General features: G+C 46.8%; 1 protein-coding gene across 8 annotated transcripts in view; it reads left to right on the top strand.

The window, feature by feature from the left end:
* Positions 1 to 5,958: 5,958 nt before the first annotated feature.
* Positions 5,959 to 12,531, top strand: part of Ncoa1 (nuclear receptor coactivator 1) — a 202,034-nt gene continuing 195,461 nt past the window's right edge. For 6 of the 8 annotated variants that reach the window (XM_036170290.1, XM_036170289.1, XM_036170287.1 and 3 more), the window contains exon 1: positions 5,959 to 6,435. The gene's annotated coding sequence lies outside the window, so the exon portion shown is untranslated. Of the gene's footprint in view, positions 6,436 to 6,833; positions 7,080 to 7,106; positions 7,201 to 12,531 lie in introns of those variants that run through there. The other 2 variants (XM_036170285.1, XM_036170286.1) reach the window with 2 other exon arrangements.

Raw genomic sequence — 12,531 nt, 5'->3', positions numbered from 1 at the left:
TTCAGGGTCCTGTTGTTCGGAAATAATCAAGTTAATAAAAAATAATAAAACATCCTATTTCTAAAGTGCTGCACCTGGGCTGTACATTGAGGGTTTATCCTTGTCCGGGGGATACTGCTATAATTACAAACACCAAGGTTTTTGATATCTATGATTTCCGAGAACAATGTTTCTGAGTGAATAGGAAAGCAGCCGCCACTCGGAGAAGGGAGCGATTATGACATATACAGCTGCAGGATGTCCTCAGAAGACACCACATCCTGCTAGCTCCGCAGCTGGCTCTCTCTGCGCCCATTATCCTAGCCTGATGAGTAGCTGGGTAGATTTGCACCTTCTCAGTTGGAGCTAAATTTTCCTTTCCCGTGGCAATCCCAAATGCCAAACGCTGTATGAAGTCTCTGGCAGGCATTTTATTTAATCTTCGCCACAACCCTGTGAAGCGAGAGCTGGCCTCCTATTTTATAGGTAGGGACAACGAGGCTGGGAGATGTTGACATGGTTAGCCCAAGGTCACAAACTAGTGACCGCCAGAGCCCTCTGAAAGCTGGGTCTAAGTTTAACCCAAGTCGTCTGTCCTCTTGCGTCTCCTCCTCCTCTTTAAACTTTCCCTCTTCTTTCTGTTTTTATTTCAGGGTCTTACCTTGTAGCTTAGGCTGGCCTAAACTTTGCCACGGAGCCCAGGCTGACCTCAAACTTAGAATAATCCTCCTGTGTCAGCCCCTCAAGTGATGGATTTACAGGTGGTAGCTACCACACTTACCTCTAAACCCACCCTTCTTAACATCTGTACTTCAACCCAAGGTAGAAATTAAAGACCACTTATATAAAATAGATCAAATCCAGAGCAGGTTACCCATAGGGAAGTAGAGGGCACATGTACTATAGAATCATAGTTTGGGATAATTTTTGTAGAGGTCAGTTTGGCAAATAAAGCACATTTTAACTTAGCAATTTACCTATGAATTTAAGAAAATCATTTCCAAACTGTATAGAGGCACATAATTACAGAATTATTAAAACAATAAGCACACAGAACCCTGAAACATTGTAAACAAACTTTTGTAACACTGTGTAAATGCATCCAACCATTAATGATGAAATTATATTGTACAGCAAAAGATACCAGAGTACTAATAAACATTTATAGTATGATTTTATTTTTGTACATAAAATTGAATAATAAGAGCTGGGATCTAGCTCAGTTGGTAGATTGCTTGTCTTAGATGCATGAGGCTTTGGCACCATTCCCAGCATGGGGAGGGGGAGCAGGGCATGCAAAATCACCACAACGAAATTGAATATATATATTCTGTATTTATTTCTGCACATATACATATGCATACAATGTGTGGAAATGTATGATGTATGCACTATAATTTTATCTGGCTCACCAATATTTTTCCTTTATTCCATTTATTTACTTTTGTGTGTGGTGTATGCATGGATATAAGTATGCAGGCATGCCTGTGCATGCAATGTGGAGGCCAGAACAAGAGTCAGGTGTTTTGATATATAACTGTCTTATTGCCTGGAGAGAGGGTCTCTCACTGAACCAGACACTCACCCTTTTGGCTAGACTGATTAGTCAGCAAGCTGTTGGGATCTGCTGGTCTCTGTCCCCCAGTGCTGAAGCTATAAGCACATGTGGTTTTTTTTGTTTTTTTTTTGTTTTTGTTATTGTTTTGTTTTTGAGTGGGGACTGGGAATTCACACTCAGGTTCTCATACTTGGCAAAGCAAATGCTCTTACCTATTAGACCATCTCTCCAGTCCTCTCTATGTCTTTAAAAAACTTTCCTTATTGTTTACACACGAGTTGGTATCATTATTAGAAAACAAAATCTACTTGAAAAAGAGAACAGTCAAGTCAGTTCTTGTCTTAACAACTAGACTGCTTTCATGTATGCTAGCCATGTGTTTTCTGGAACTGGAAATGATTAGGTTTTGGAGAAATCCAATAGGTAATGTTACAAATCCTACTCACAGAGCTAGTTTATACACACACACACACACACACACACACACACACACACACACACACACACGTATATATACCACCAAATGATTATTACTAATGTGTGGAGTCAATAGTGCCTGGACTAACATCACATCTATCTGGGCCATAAAAGTTAAATGCTGTGTTAGACTTTACTTTCAAACCTCCCCTTAATTCCCTTTCATTTAATAAGGTTAGTTCTACTTGCTGATCAGCACTGTAATTTATAAGTAAAGAAATTTTCTCGTAGATTGCTGAAGTAACTAGATTTTAGAGAGGCTAGTGTGAGGTTCAAGAATTAAGTCTAACTAATGAATCTTTGGTCTTGAGTTTGGGATTCTTGGGGAGGGCAGGGTTAGTGGGTCTTAAGGAAGTAGGCTCGCTTGGTGAGAGCAGATGGAGCCAGAGAGAAGCTGACTTGGACAAGAGAAAAGGCAAACATTCACAAAAGACGAGAGAGTGATGTAACTGCTTTAGCAAGTGATTATGAAGGGGAAAGTCAGAGGATTTACTTAGTAATCTCACTCTGGAGAAAGATTTTTCTTTAGCATCCATGTATAGCTACAGCAATATCAAGATTACTTAAGTTACATTAATAATTCAGCAAAATCCCAGCACTTGTACACATCTGCGTTTACAGAACTTGGGAGATAGAGGCCAGGGGAGCCAGACTTTGAGATCAGTCTGTACTATGTAGCAAGGTACTGTCTAAATAAATGAACAAGTAAATAACTGTAAAACAAAACAAGACAAAATCTCAGTACTGAGTAGCCTGAGAATGTTTTAAAGATATATATTAATTTTTAATTTGCTTTATGTGTATGGGTGTTTTGCCTGCATCTCTGCCTGTGTACCACATTTGAGTCTGGTGCCCAAAGAGGCTAGAAGAGGGTGTCAGATACCCTGGGAATGGTGTAATAGACAGCTGTGAGCCATCATGGGGGTGTTGGGAATTGAATCTGGGTCCTGGTGTGGAACAATCTTTTTGTACAATTTGAATATATATTACTCTCATTGGTTAATAAATAACTGACTGGCCAATAGCTAGGCAGGAAAAGGTTAGGAAAAGAGAGAACAGGTAGAAGAGGACAGAGTCGACAACCGGATCAGGAGAGAAGCAAGATGAACATGCCATGCTGAAAAAAGGTACAGCCATATAGTAGAGTGTAAATAAGAAATATTGGTTAATTTAAGTTGTAAGAGCTAGTTAGTAACAAGCCTAAGCTATTGGCAAGCATTTATAATTAATATTAAGTCTCTGTGTGGTTATTTGAGAGCTGGCTGGTGGTCCCAAAGAAAAACTCCACCTATAGGGTCCATTGGAAGAGCAACCAGTGTTCTTAACCACTGAGTCATCTCTCTAGCCCTCAGGACACAAACTAACTCAACTTATATGAGAGAAGAGGAAGGAAAAATAATTTAAAAAAATTGAAGACCACAAGATTTACAATACTTTATGCCCTTGTGAAAGGAACAGCTACCTAGGCGTGGTTGGCACATACCTTTAATCCCAGCACCTGGGAGGCAGGCCGACAGATCTCTGTAAGTTCAAGGCCAGCCTGTTTTACAGATTGAGTTCTAGGACAGCCAAGGCAACTACACAGAGAAACCCTGTCTCAAAAAAGGGAGTGGTGGAGGAATAGCTAGGGGTTGGGAAGATGGATAAAAATACCTAACACATAAGCATGACAAGGACCCGAGTTCCAATCTCCATCTAAAAGCTGGTTTCAATCTGAAAGCTAGCTGCTGACAGGACAGCCTTACCAACTGGTGAGTTCCAGGTACAATGAAAAACATCCTCAAAAATTAAGGTGGACCCACAAGAGGGCTCAGTGAGAAAGAGAGCTTGCTGCCAAGAAAGCCTGATGGATCTCAGTTAGATCCCTGGGGCCAACTTGATAGAAGGGAGAGAATCAGCTCCAGCAAGTTGTCCTCTGATCTCCACAGGCACAAGCATGAGCATGCATTTTCACACACACACACACACACACACACACGCATGCACATGCTAAATAAATGCAATTTAAAATGAAAAAAAAAAAAAAACTAAGGTGAAGCACTATAGATAAACAACCCAGAAGTTGACACAGGTGCACACACCTACAAGAGCAATACATACTCCCCTCCCCCCACACAGGGGGAAACAAGAAAAGTGGTAGTGAATCAAAGTTCAGAGGACGCGTAGAAAGAAGAACAATGTACAAGACAGGAGGAGCGGAGGGTAAAGGAGGGGCTAGAAGCATCCAGTAGACAAAAACAAGAAGGCTGATGTATTCTAGGCATCTATCTGTCAGGCAGCAGTTACTGAAGGACAGTGGAGACTGGGGTATCGCATACACTTGCCTCACTTGTAAGCACCAGAGGCCAGGACAAGGCACTTTGCACAGTTTGGGTTGTACGAGACCAGGAACCAGGCCCCACTGAAGTAGGCTAAACTGACAGAGACCTTCAGGCATTTCAGCAACTATTGAGAATATAGATCGTGCAGGTGGTTAGAGGTAATGTTAGGAAGGCAAGGGCAAGCGCTCATCAAATGCTCTAGGGCGCCGTCTTTGATAGGAATCAACCGAATGAATTCATGGAAGGACGACTGTGTAAGTGAAGGCAGAGTGTGATCTAGTGTCTGTTTGATGAGCATGACCACGACAGGAAGATGAAGGCAGCATATGGCACCGAACAGTAGTTGGATGGCGGCACCTGCTTTATGTAAGAAGTCACAGGCTGTCTCGGGTGCCAGGGAGGTAGGTGTGTTTAAAATGCCGTCAGGTTTGAGTCAGGAGAAGGGACGTGGAGGACTTAAGGATTCACAACAGGCTGCTTTGGGGTGTCAAATGCAGGATGAGGAACAGCAGAAGACAGTGGCTTAGTAGGTAAAGACAGCCAAAGGAGGACAAGAACTCTGGAAAGGAAAGGAGAGCGCCCCTTTCACACCACACTTCCGTCGCCAAGGAGAGAGGTGTTACACTGCCAGTCTTGGGGTAAGTAAGGGCTGCTTTCCCTATAAAGCGACCAAGGCGCAAGGAGCTAGCTGTTCTGTGGCTGCTTGATTCCTCTGGGGACAAGGCACATTACTTTTGAAAGTAGCACTTCCATAATAGAATAAGATAGGGAGGCAGAAAAGAAGAAAGATGGGAGGGGGGGCTCGAGGGGAAAGATCTGTGAATGACAGACGTTTGAGTCAATTCATGGAATTGCAGAGCCAGACATTGTCAGTCAGATCTTTTCTTCTGAGACAAAAAAAAAAAAAAAAAAAAAAAAAAGAAAAAGAAAAAAAGAAGAGGGTAGATGATCTTTCTTTTCCCTTGTCTAATAGTCTGTGAAATCATCCAAGCAAACCACCTCTCAATTTTACAGAAAAAAAGAAAGGAGGGGTGGGGGATGCCCGAGGGCTATCTCTCACTCAAACTAACACAACCCAGGAGTGGAGACAGGCCCGGGTCAGACTCCTCCCGGATCCACAGGGCCTCAGATGGCTCCCCTAAACCATAAAGAACAGCAGCGGGCAGGCTGCAGGTCCCGCGGCCCGCCTGGGGGCACTCTGGGGTTCGAGGCTTCCTGGCAGCGGGGCAGAGGACCGCCCCGAGGGGAGGGTCCGTGCGGGAAGAGTTCGGGCCTCCTTTCTCACACTTCCTTTAGGACACCGGCCCCCGGTGCGCCTGTGGCCGGCAGAGGGCGCGGGGCGGTTCCACGCTGAGCGTGGGGGCCGGCGGGGTCGCGCTGCCCCGGGGGCGCGCCGTCGGAGCTGGAGGGCAGCGAGGGCTCGGGGCCGGGCTCGCCGAGGTGGCGTGGAGTGGGGTGGTGGTGGTGGTGGTGGTGGTGGGTAGGGAGGGAGGGGAGCAGGGGCGAGGGCGGGGCCTCGAGTGGGTGGGGCGGGGCGCGAGGGCGGGGCTCTGAGGGCGGGGCCCAGGGGGCGGGGCCGGGAGCGGGGGCGGCGGTGGTGGCGGCGGCGGCGGCGGCGGCGGCGGCAGCGGCGGCGGCAGCGGCGGCGGCGGCGGCGGCCGTGGAGGAGGAGAACATGGCGGCCGCGGAGAGCGGCTGAAATGCCTGTTCTGCAGGCCGGGCGAGCGGGAGACTGACGCGATTCGCCTCGTCCTGTCGCCCGTCGGTGGGAGCGCGGCCTGGAGCGCCTCGGCTGCAGTCCGCCGCTGTTCCCTCCAGCACAGCCTGCGCCCGGGTGGTTCTGCAATCTCTTACCGCCCCCCCCCTCACCTCCTCCCCGCCTCCACCTCCTCGCTGAAGTGGGGGAGACTCCTGCTCCGGAGGAGGGGGCCGGAGAGCCGCTGCGGCGGCGGCGGCGGCGGCGGCGGGCGGGCCGCCTGCCTGGGCCCCGGGGACGGGCGCCGGGCCGGAGGAGCGGCGGAGTCCACGGCGGCGGCGGCGCCGCCACAGTCGCGAGCGAGCGAGTGAGCGAGCGCGGCCCTGAGGCGGCGGCGGCGGCAGGTGAGTGGCAGCGGCGGCGGCGGCGGCGGGAGCCTCGCGGTGGGTGCAGCTGTCACGAGCCGCGCGGCCGCCGCGGCCCTAGGGGGCGGGGAGCAGCTGGCGCCCTCCGCCCGGGCTCTCCTTTCTCTGGGACCCATCATCTCCCGCGGCCACTTTCCCTCCCTCTCCCCCGCCCCGAGTTCCCTGGCCGGCCCTGGCGCGGCTGCAGGGGGGCGGAGGTCGCAGCTGTCACGGCACCAGCTGGGGGGTTGCTCCGGGGCGAGCGAGGCGCTGCAGAGCGCCGTCCCTGCGGCGCACTCGGGTTTGCCCTAGTTAGCGGAGTGCGAGCATCCGCCGAGGGCGCGCGGCCGCGGGCCGGGTGGGGAGCGGGCGCCCCGAGCCGCCGCCGCCGCCGCCGCCGCCGCCGCCGAAGCCGCCGCCGAAAGGGGGAGCCGGAAGTAGGCGCGGGCGCCCCTCGGCCCCGACGAGCAAGCACGGTGACCTTGGCCAGCCCGTCAGCCTCGCTCGAGTCTTGTTTCGGCCGGGACAGCGCAATGGGGGCGACCTAGGCATGGCTTTCTGTGCGTGCAGCTCTCGACGGCCCCCTTCGCCTAGCCCCGGCTGCACTTACTTGCTTTCCTCTCCCTGGGACTAGGGCTTCCGAGGTAGGCATGGGCGGATAAAGGAGCTGTTCCTCTGGCGCCTGGGGTTTGGTCCCCTGGCAGGGTTCTGCTGAAAGAGCCTAGGAGCAACACACTTTGGCCAAACGATTAGGAGGAAGATCTGGTGAGTGGTCAGTGATGGAACTTGAGCTCTCCATAGTCGCTTGGAAGAGAAACTGGTGACACCGGGGTCCTCAGTCCTTTACCGCTCCTCTGCGGTGGCTCGTTTATTTTATTTTATTTTTATATGCACTCTTTTTCTTTCTTTATTCTTTTTCTTTTTTTAAAGCAGTCACTCCCATGGGCCAGACATCCTCTAGTCTCACGATGTTAGGGGGGGACAGAGGGATTGGCAGTACATCCTGTGTGTGTGACAAGGACAAGCCCAGGGGCTGTGGCCTAAGAGTTTGATAGGGATGAAAACTTTAAGCTGGGGAGTATCTGTTAACCCCTCTGGCTGGGCTGTGGTCATTCTTACAGCGACACTCCAGAGGCCAGGCAGGTGTCCTTTCGGAAAAGGTGACTTTTTTTTTTTTTTTTCTTTTTGTCTTTTGAGACATAAAGTTTTTAATGTGAAATGTGATGTTGGCCGGTAAGGAGTTCGTGGGCGAATGGCAGCCCCAGCACCCTGTGTGATTGACAGAGGAATCTCTGGTGATGATTTGTGAGGCATGATGCTTTCACTTCAGCTATGAAGAAATCTTTTTAAGTGCCTGTGCAAGACACGACTGCAGTGAAGCCTAAAGATTAGCTTGTAGATTCCTAGAAGTGGATATCAAGGGTTAAATTTGTTTGAGGTCTGCTTCCTCCTCTGGAATTGGTTGGAGGTTAGTCTTGAAAAAAAAAAAAAAAAAAAAAAAAAAAAGTTGGCCAAAGGGGCCTCTCATGGAGCTCCACAGAAGCTGTGATGTAGTTGGAAGGGGTCGGATTTCTTCATGTTGGGAATAAGGTGAAAAGAAAGTATTTGCGTATTTGCTTAGGTCTTTGGCTCTCAAGCTAGAACTAGTTTTGGGTTAAAGGTAGCCGTGGGATTTGATTCGGGTTCATAAATAGGCATTCCCCGGGTAATTTGTCATAAAGTAGGTAAAATGGAAGTGTTTCTGCTTAATCTCCTGTACTTTGTGGAAAGGTCCAAGTTGATTCTGTGACCTAAACTCTGCAGTGTTTTCTCTCCATTTCTTATTCAGACTTCAGGAGCTTGGAGAGAAAAGAGAGGCCCCATAGCTTGTCAGAGTCGGTATTTGGTTTGATTTTTGCAGACATTTTACGTTTTAATCTATTACACGTATTTAATCCACACTGAACTTTGGTTTATAGATGCTAAGCTTGAATTTTACATAATTTACAGTTAATCTCTTCCTTATTTCTGAGAAAATTTATAGGGTTGTGTCTATAAAATGGCTTTTGTGTGTGCGGTTGAAGCCAAGGGGATGTTTTTAGATCTACGATTTTGGGTAAGCGGTTTTATTGAAAAAAAAAAAGCACTATGGAACTAATGATTGTTCACTTAAACTGGGACTATATAGACAATGCATTTTTCCCTCCTTCTTTCTGCCAACGTGTTTGTTTGTTTTCTTATTTCTCCCTCAATTCCAGGATTTCATTTCTAGAAATCTGGGCTGGAAACAGAAGTGGCAGTTTGTATAATCCCAAGAACTTGCTTATGCCAGGAAGCTGTAAGAGTACCATGAAGTGGGTGTGATATAAAGACACTGCTGCTGTAGAAGACATTTAATTGACTGCTCCAGGAGTCTAGGGCTGCTCTATATTTTTGCTGAATTTCCCGTTTTCCGAGTATGTGTTGATCTTTTGGTGGGCAGAGGATTAGGTTGCTATGGTGCTGACTGGTGTATACTGTGAAAATGTTGGCAAGATTTCATGGTTCCAACTCTATAGGAAGGGGTGGTAAACAAGCCTAAATCACTTAAATATGCTGTTCCCAGGATGGAATGTTCTCTGCATGTCCTCTTGATCCTGCTAATCCAGTGAGGCCATCTTCACCAGGACTAAATGTTGAGTAAGTGATGAGGGTGATGGACAGGTGCTGAAAGGTGGAGAGAGAGAGAAGAGATGGGACATCCCTGGAAAACTCTTTCTTCCAATCAGACTGTACGCCGGGTTGATCTTCCCATAGTGTCTCAAGGACATTGAGCTCCTCTTGTTCAGCTGTCCTCAGGCTCACACGCCTTCTCGTGGGGCAATGCCGCCCCTGTTTCTTGTTTCAATTTGCTCCAGTTTTTAAGGAGTCCAACTTGTTGGAGGTTGCGTTGCATGTTTTACAGAGTTGGTTGGCCCTAAGCTATGGCCGATCTTAGGTTTCATTTTAGGGTGAATAGGGAAGGTCAGCCCGAGCACAGAAGACTCAGTAGAATTTCTAAGGTATGGATAGAGGAGACCCGTAGGATGCTTATTATTGTCTTGGCATTGATAACCACAGTCATTCTCAGGGGGCCAGCTATTACTTTTCTGGCAGAGGTCCACAATTGTCGTGGTGGGTGCTTTTCTACACTACCTGCAAACACTAGCTGCTAAGATGGCCGTGGGATTGAATGAAATACTTGAGTTCCAGGAGTCAACCGACAGAGCCCTGTATCTGGTCTGGGCTACAGAGCTGTACAGAATTGCCTCCACTTTTATAACTCTCCTCTTTCGTATAGACTAGACCGTAGGAATGGATTTTGTCACTGCTTCTGTCACACTAACCCATCATTCACCCTTTGTCATTGGCCGTTGAGGATAGGTCTTGTGTTCTCTGATTTTTTTTCCCTTACCATTGGAAGTGATGTTTAGGCATTTTGAACTTCCTCTTTATTTTAGTTAGACTGTGTGCCTATTCCTTATTATATGGTGTTGGGTCATAAAATGGGCTGGTGGCAGCTGGGTACTATTCTTAGTTACTATGTAAGGATATGCAACTCCCCCCCCCCCCCATAACTTAGTATAGTTGTGGAGACGGTCTGTGAATGGTATTTGAGTTACTACAGAACATAGAAATTATTAGTTTATATTTTTGCTGGACATGTAGCTTAATATAGGAAGCCATTATTAAACACTGACGTCAACGTGTAAGTCTTCCGCTAGTAAGAGTAAAGGAGGTGGCATCCCCATTTCCTCACTGAGCCCACCCATAGCAGAGTGTTTTTATTTACTTTCTTATTTATTTTGTGACAGGGAGTGGTGAACCCAGGGCTTTCTGAATGCTAGGCAAGCCATCTCCCGCTCAGCTGAGCCCCCAGTTCTTTCTCATTTTGACTTTGAGGCATTTGTGCTGAGTTGCCCAGGCTGGTCTCAAACTTGGAATCCTCCTGCCTCAGCCTCCTAGTCTCTGGGATTATAGAGTGTAGCACTGTGCTCAGCTCACAGGACAGTACTTTTGAGATGTATTTGTTCTCTTATCCCCCATATACCGTATTTCAGTGAAGGGGGGGGAGGAGTGTTGATATTATTGAGTGGCCCCGAGTCCTTCTGCTAGGAACGGAGATGAAACTGGTAAAAGCAGGTGCAAGAATAGGAGGTGTGATCCCACCAGTGGTGTCAGAACCCTATTAACAGCAGATTATCCAATGTTCCACAGCCCTGCCTTAAAAAATATCTGTTTATTTGTCTGTGTGTGTGGGTGTGTGTGGGTGTCACACTCATGCTGTGGCACACGTGTCTAAGTCAGAGGACAATTGTTGGGAGTCAGGTCTCTCCTACCATGTGAGTTTTGGAGATTGGACTCAGGTCATCAGGGTTTTCAGCAAGCACCTTTACCCACCAAACCGTCTCACCCACAGCCCAGCTGCTTCATTTTTATCCCTTTCATTTGTAGCTTTTGACCCATTGGTTTGTAACTTTGAGGCAATTTTAAAGGCAGTCGAACTTTGACTTTAGTCAGAGGCGGGTGGGTCATGGCTCTTCCAGATTCTTAGTTCATGTAACCTTAGGTATTTAACTAAACTAAACCTTAGGTTTTCGTATTTAAAATTAGAACGATGTACTTACGCATGTCATTGTGCTTTTAAAAGTTAAGCTAAGTAACATTGCTTAGCTGTGATCTGGCATGTAGTAAAGCATTAACACCAGTTAGCAAATGGACATTCCACTCCTAACCCATCACCATGTCTCTGATTCTTTTCTTTGTGCTTTCTCGGCTATTCTCCTTTTTTTCTTGTTGAATAATCTGGTCCCTGGTCATTTGAATGTGGCGTAATAGGAGTCACCGTGAGAGTTTGGGTTTCTTTGTCGACAGGTAAACTATTGGTCAGATTCCACTCTTCTTTTTTGTGCTGCAGGCTCTAATTTGTAGATTTAGAGCTATTTGCCTGCATGCATTTACCTCTCTAATTTATTCTGCACATAACTGCTGAAAAAGAATCCTTTCAAAATATCATTTGATGTTTTTAGTGAAGATTCTACAAATTTATCAAGCCCTAAGAAATTTAAATGGAGTCTCTTGTTCCCCATTCCAGAAAATTTGCTGTAGATGACATTCAGGATTGCTTTATAACCTGTAAAACGTCACATAAGTGAAGAAAGTATTATAATCTCCCAGGATCTGGTCCAGGCTTATAGTAAGACCCTGTCTTTAAATTAGTCACCCAGAGGTATCTTGCTTCTTAGCTTATATGTTTCATTTTTTTTTCTTTCCTTTTTTTCTTTTTTCTTTCTTTCTTTTTTTTTTTTTTTGAGCTGAGGACTGAACCCAGGGCTTTACACTTGCTAGGCAAGCGCTCTACCACTGAGCTAAATCCCCAAACCCCGTGTTTCATTTTCTTTACTTAAATTGTGTTTCCTTTTCTTTTATGTTCTCTTGATCTTCAAAGCTGGTGTGTTCTCCAGTTCATTCCCACTCCCTTAGCATCAGTGACTGCTCTGTATAATCCAGCCTTCTTCCCCCCCCCCCCCCCCCCACCCCACCCATCTACCTCTTCACTCCCTCCTGAACTGGTCTGGAAAATCCTTGAGATTGAGTGAACCACAGCATTCAGAGGAGAAAAGCTTTAAGGGTACTTTAGAATAACTTCCTTGATATTATAGAGGAGATGATTAAGTCCAGGCCAGAGCTTTTGGCTACTGAGATTTAAAATTTTAGGAAATCTAGTAAACTTGGAAGTAATCTATGAGCTAAGGAAGGAAGGAAGGAATATAGTTTGCCCACTGTTATTCTTGGACCAACCAGCCATTATAGAGACTCTCCAAAAGGGCTGGTGATATAGTCCAGTGGTAGAGTGTTTGCCTAGCTTACATGGGGCCTATGTCCAGTCCCCATTACTGGTGGAGGTGAAGAGAGAAAATACTAAAAAAGATTGTTTCTGTATTGACTGTATGCAGATTTTTTCTTACCAAAGTCTTGATATTGTGTTAGGTTCTATATGTAGTCTAGTAGTGCTTTGAAGAGGACAGGGTTAAGGACAGAGGTGACATGGTGGTATTATGCCACTTTATGTATGGCACTTGAACACCCATAGATTTT

This window comes from Onychomys torridus, chromosome 21, assembly GCF_903995425.1.
Source record: "Onychomys torridus chromosome 21, mOncTor1.1, whole genome shotgun sequence".
In the NCBI taxonomy this organism is placed as follows: Eukaryota; Metazoa; Chordata; class Mammalia; order Rodentia; family Cricetidae; genus Onychomys; species Onychomys torridus.
The sequence above is the reverse complement of the archived record's forward strand: the minus strand, read 5'-3'. Positions and strand labels throughout refer to the sequence as shown.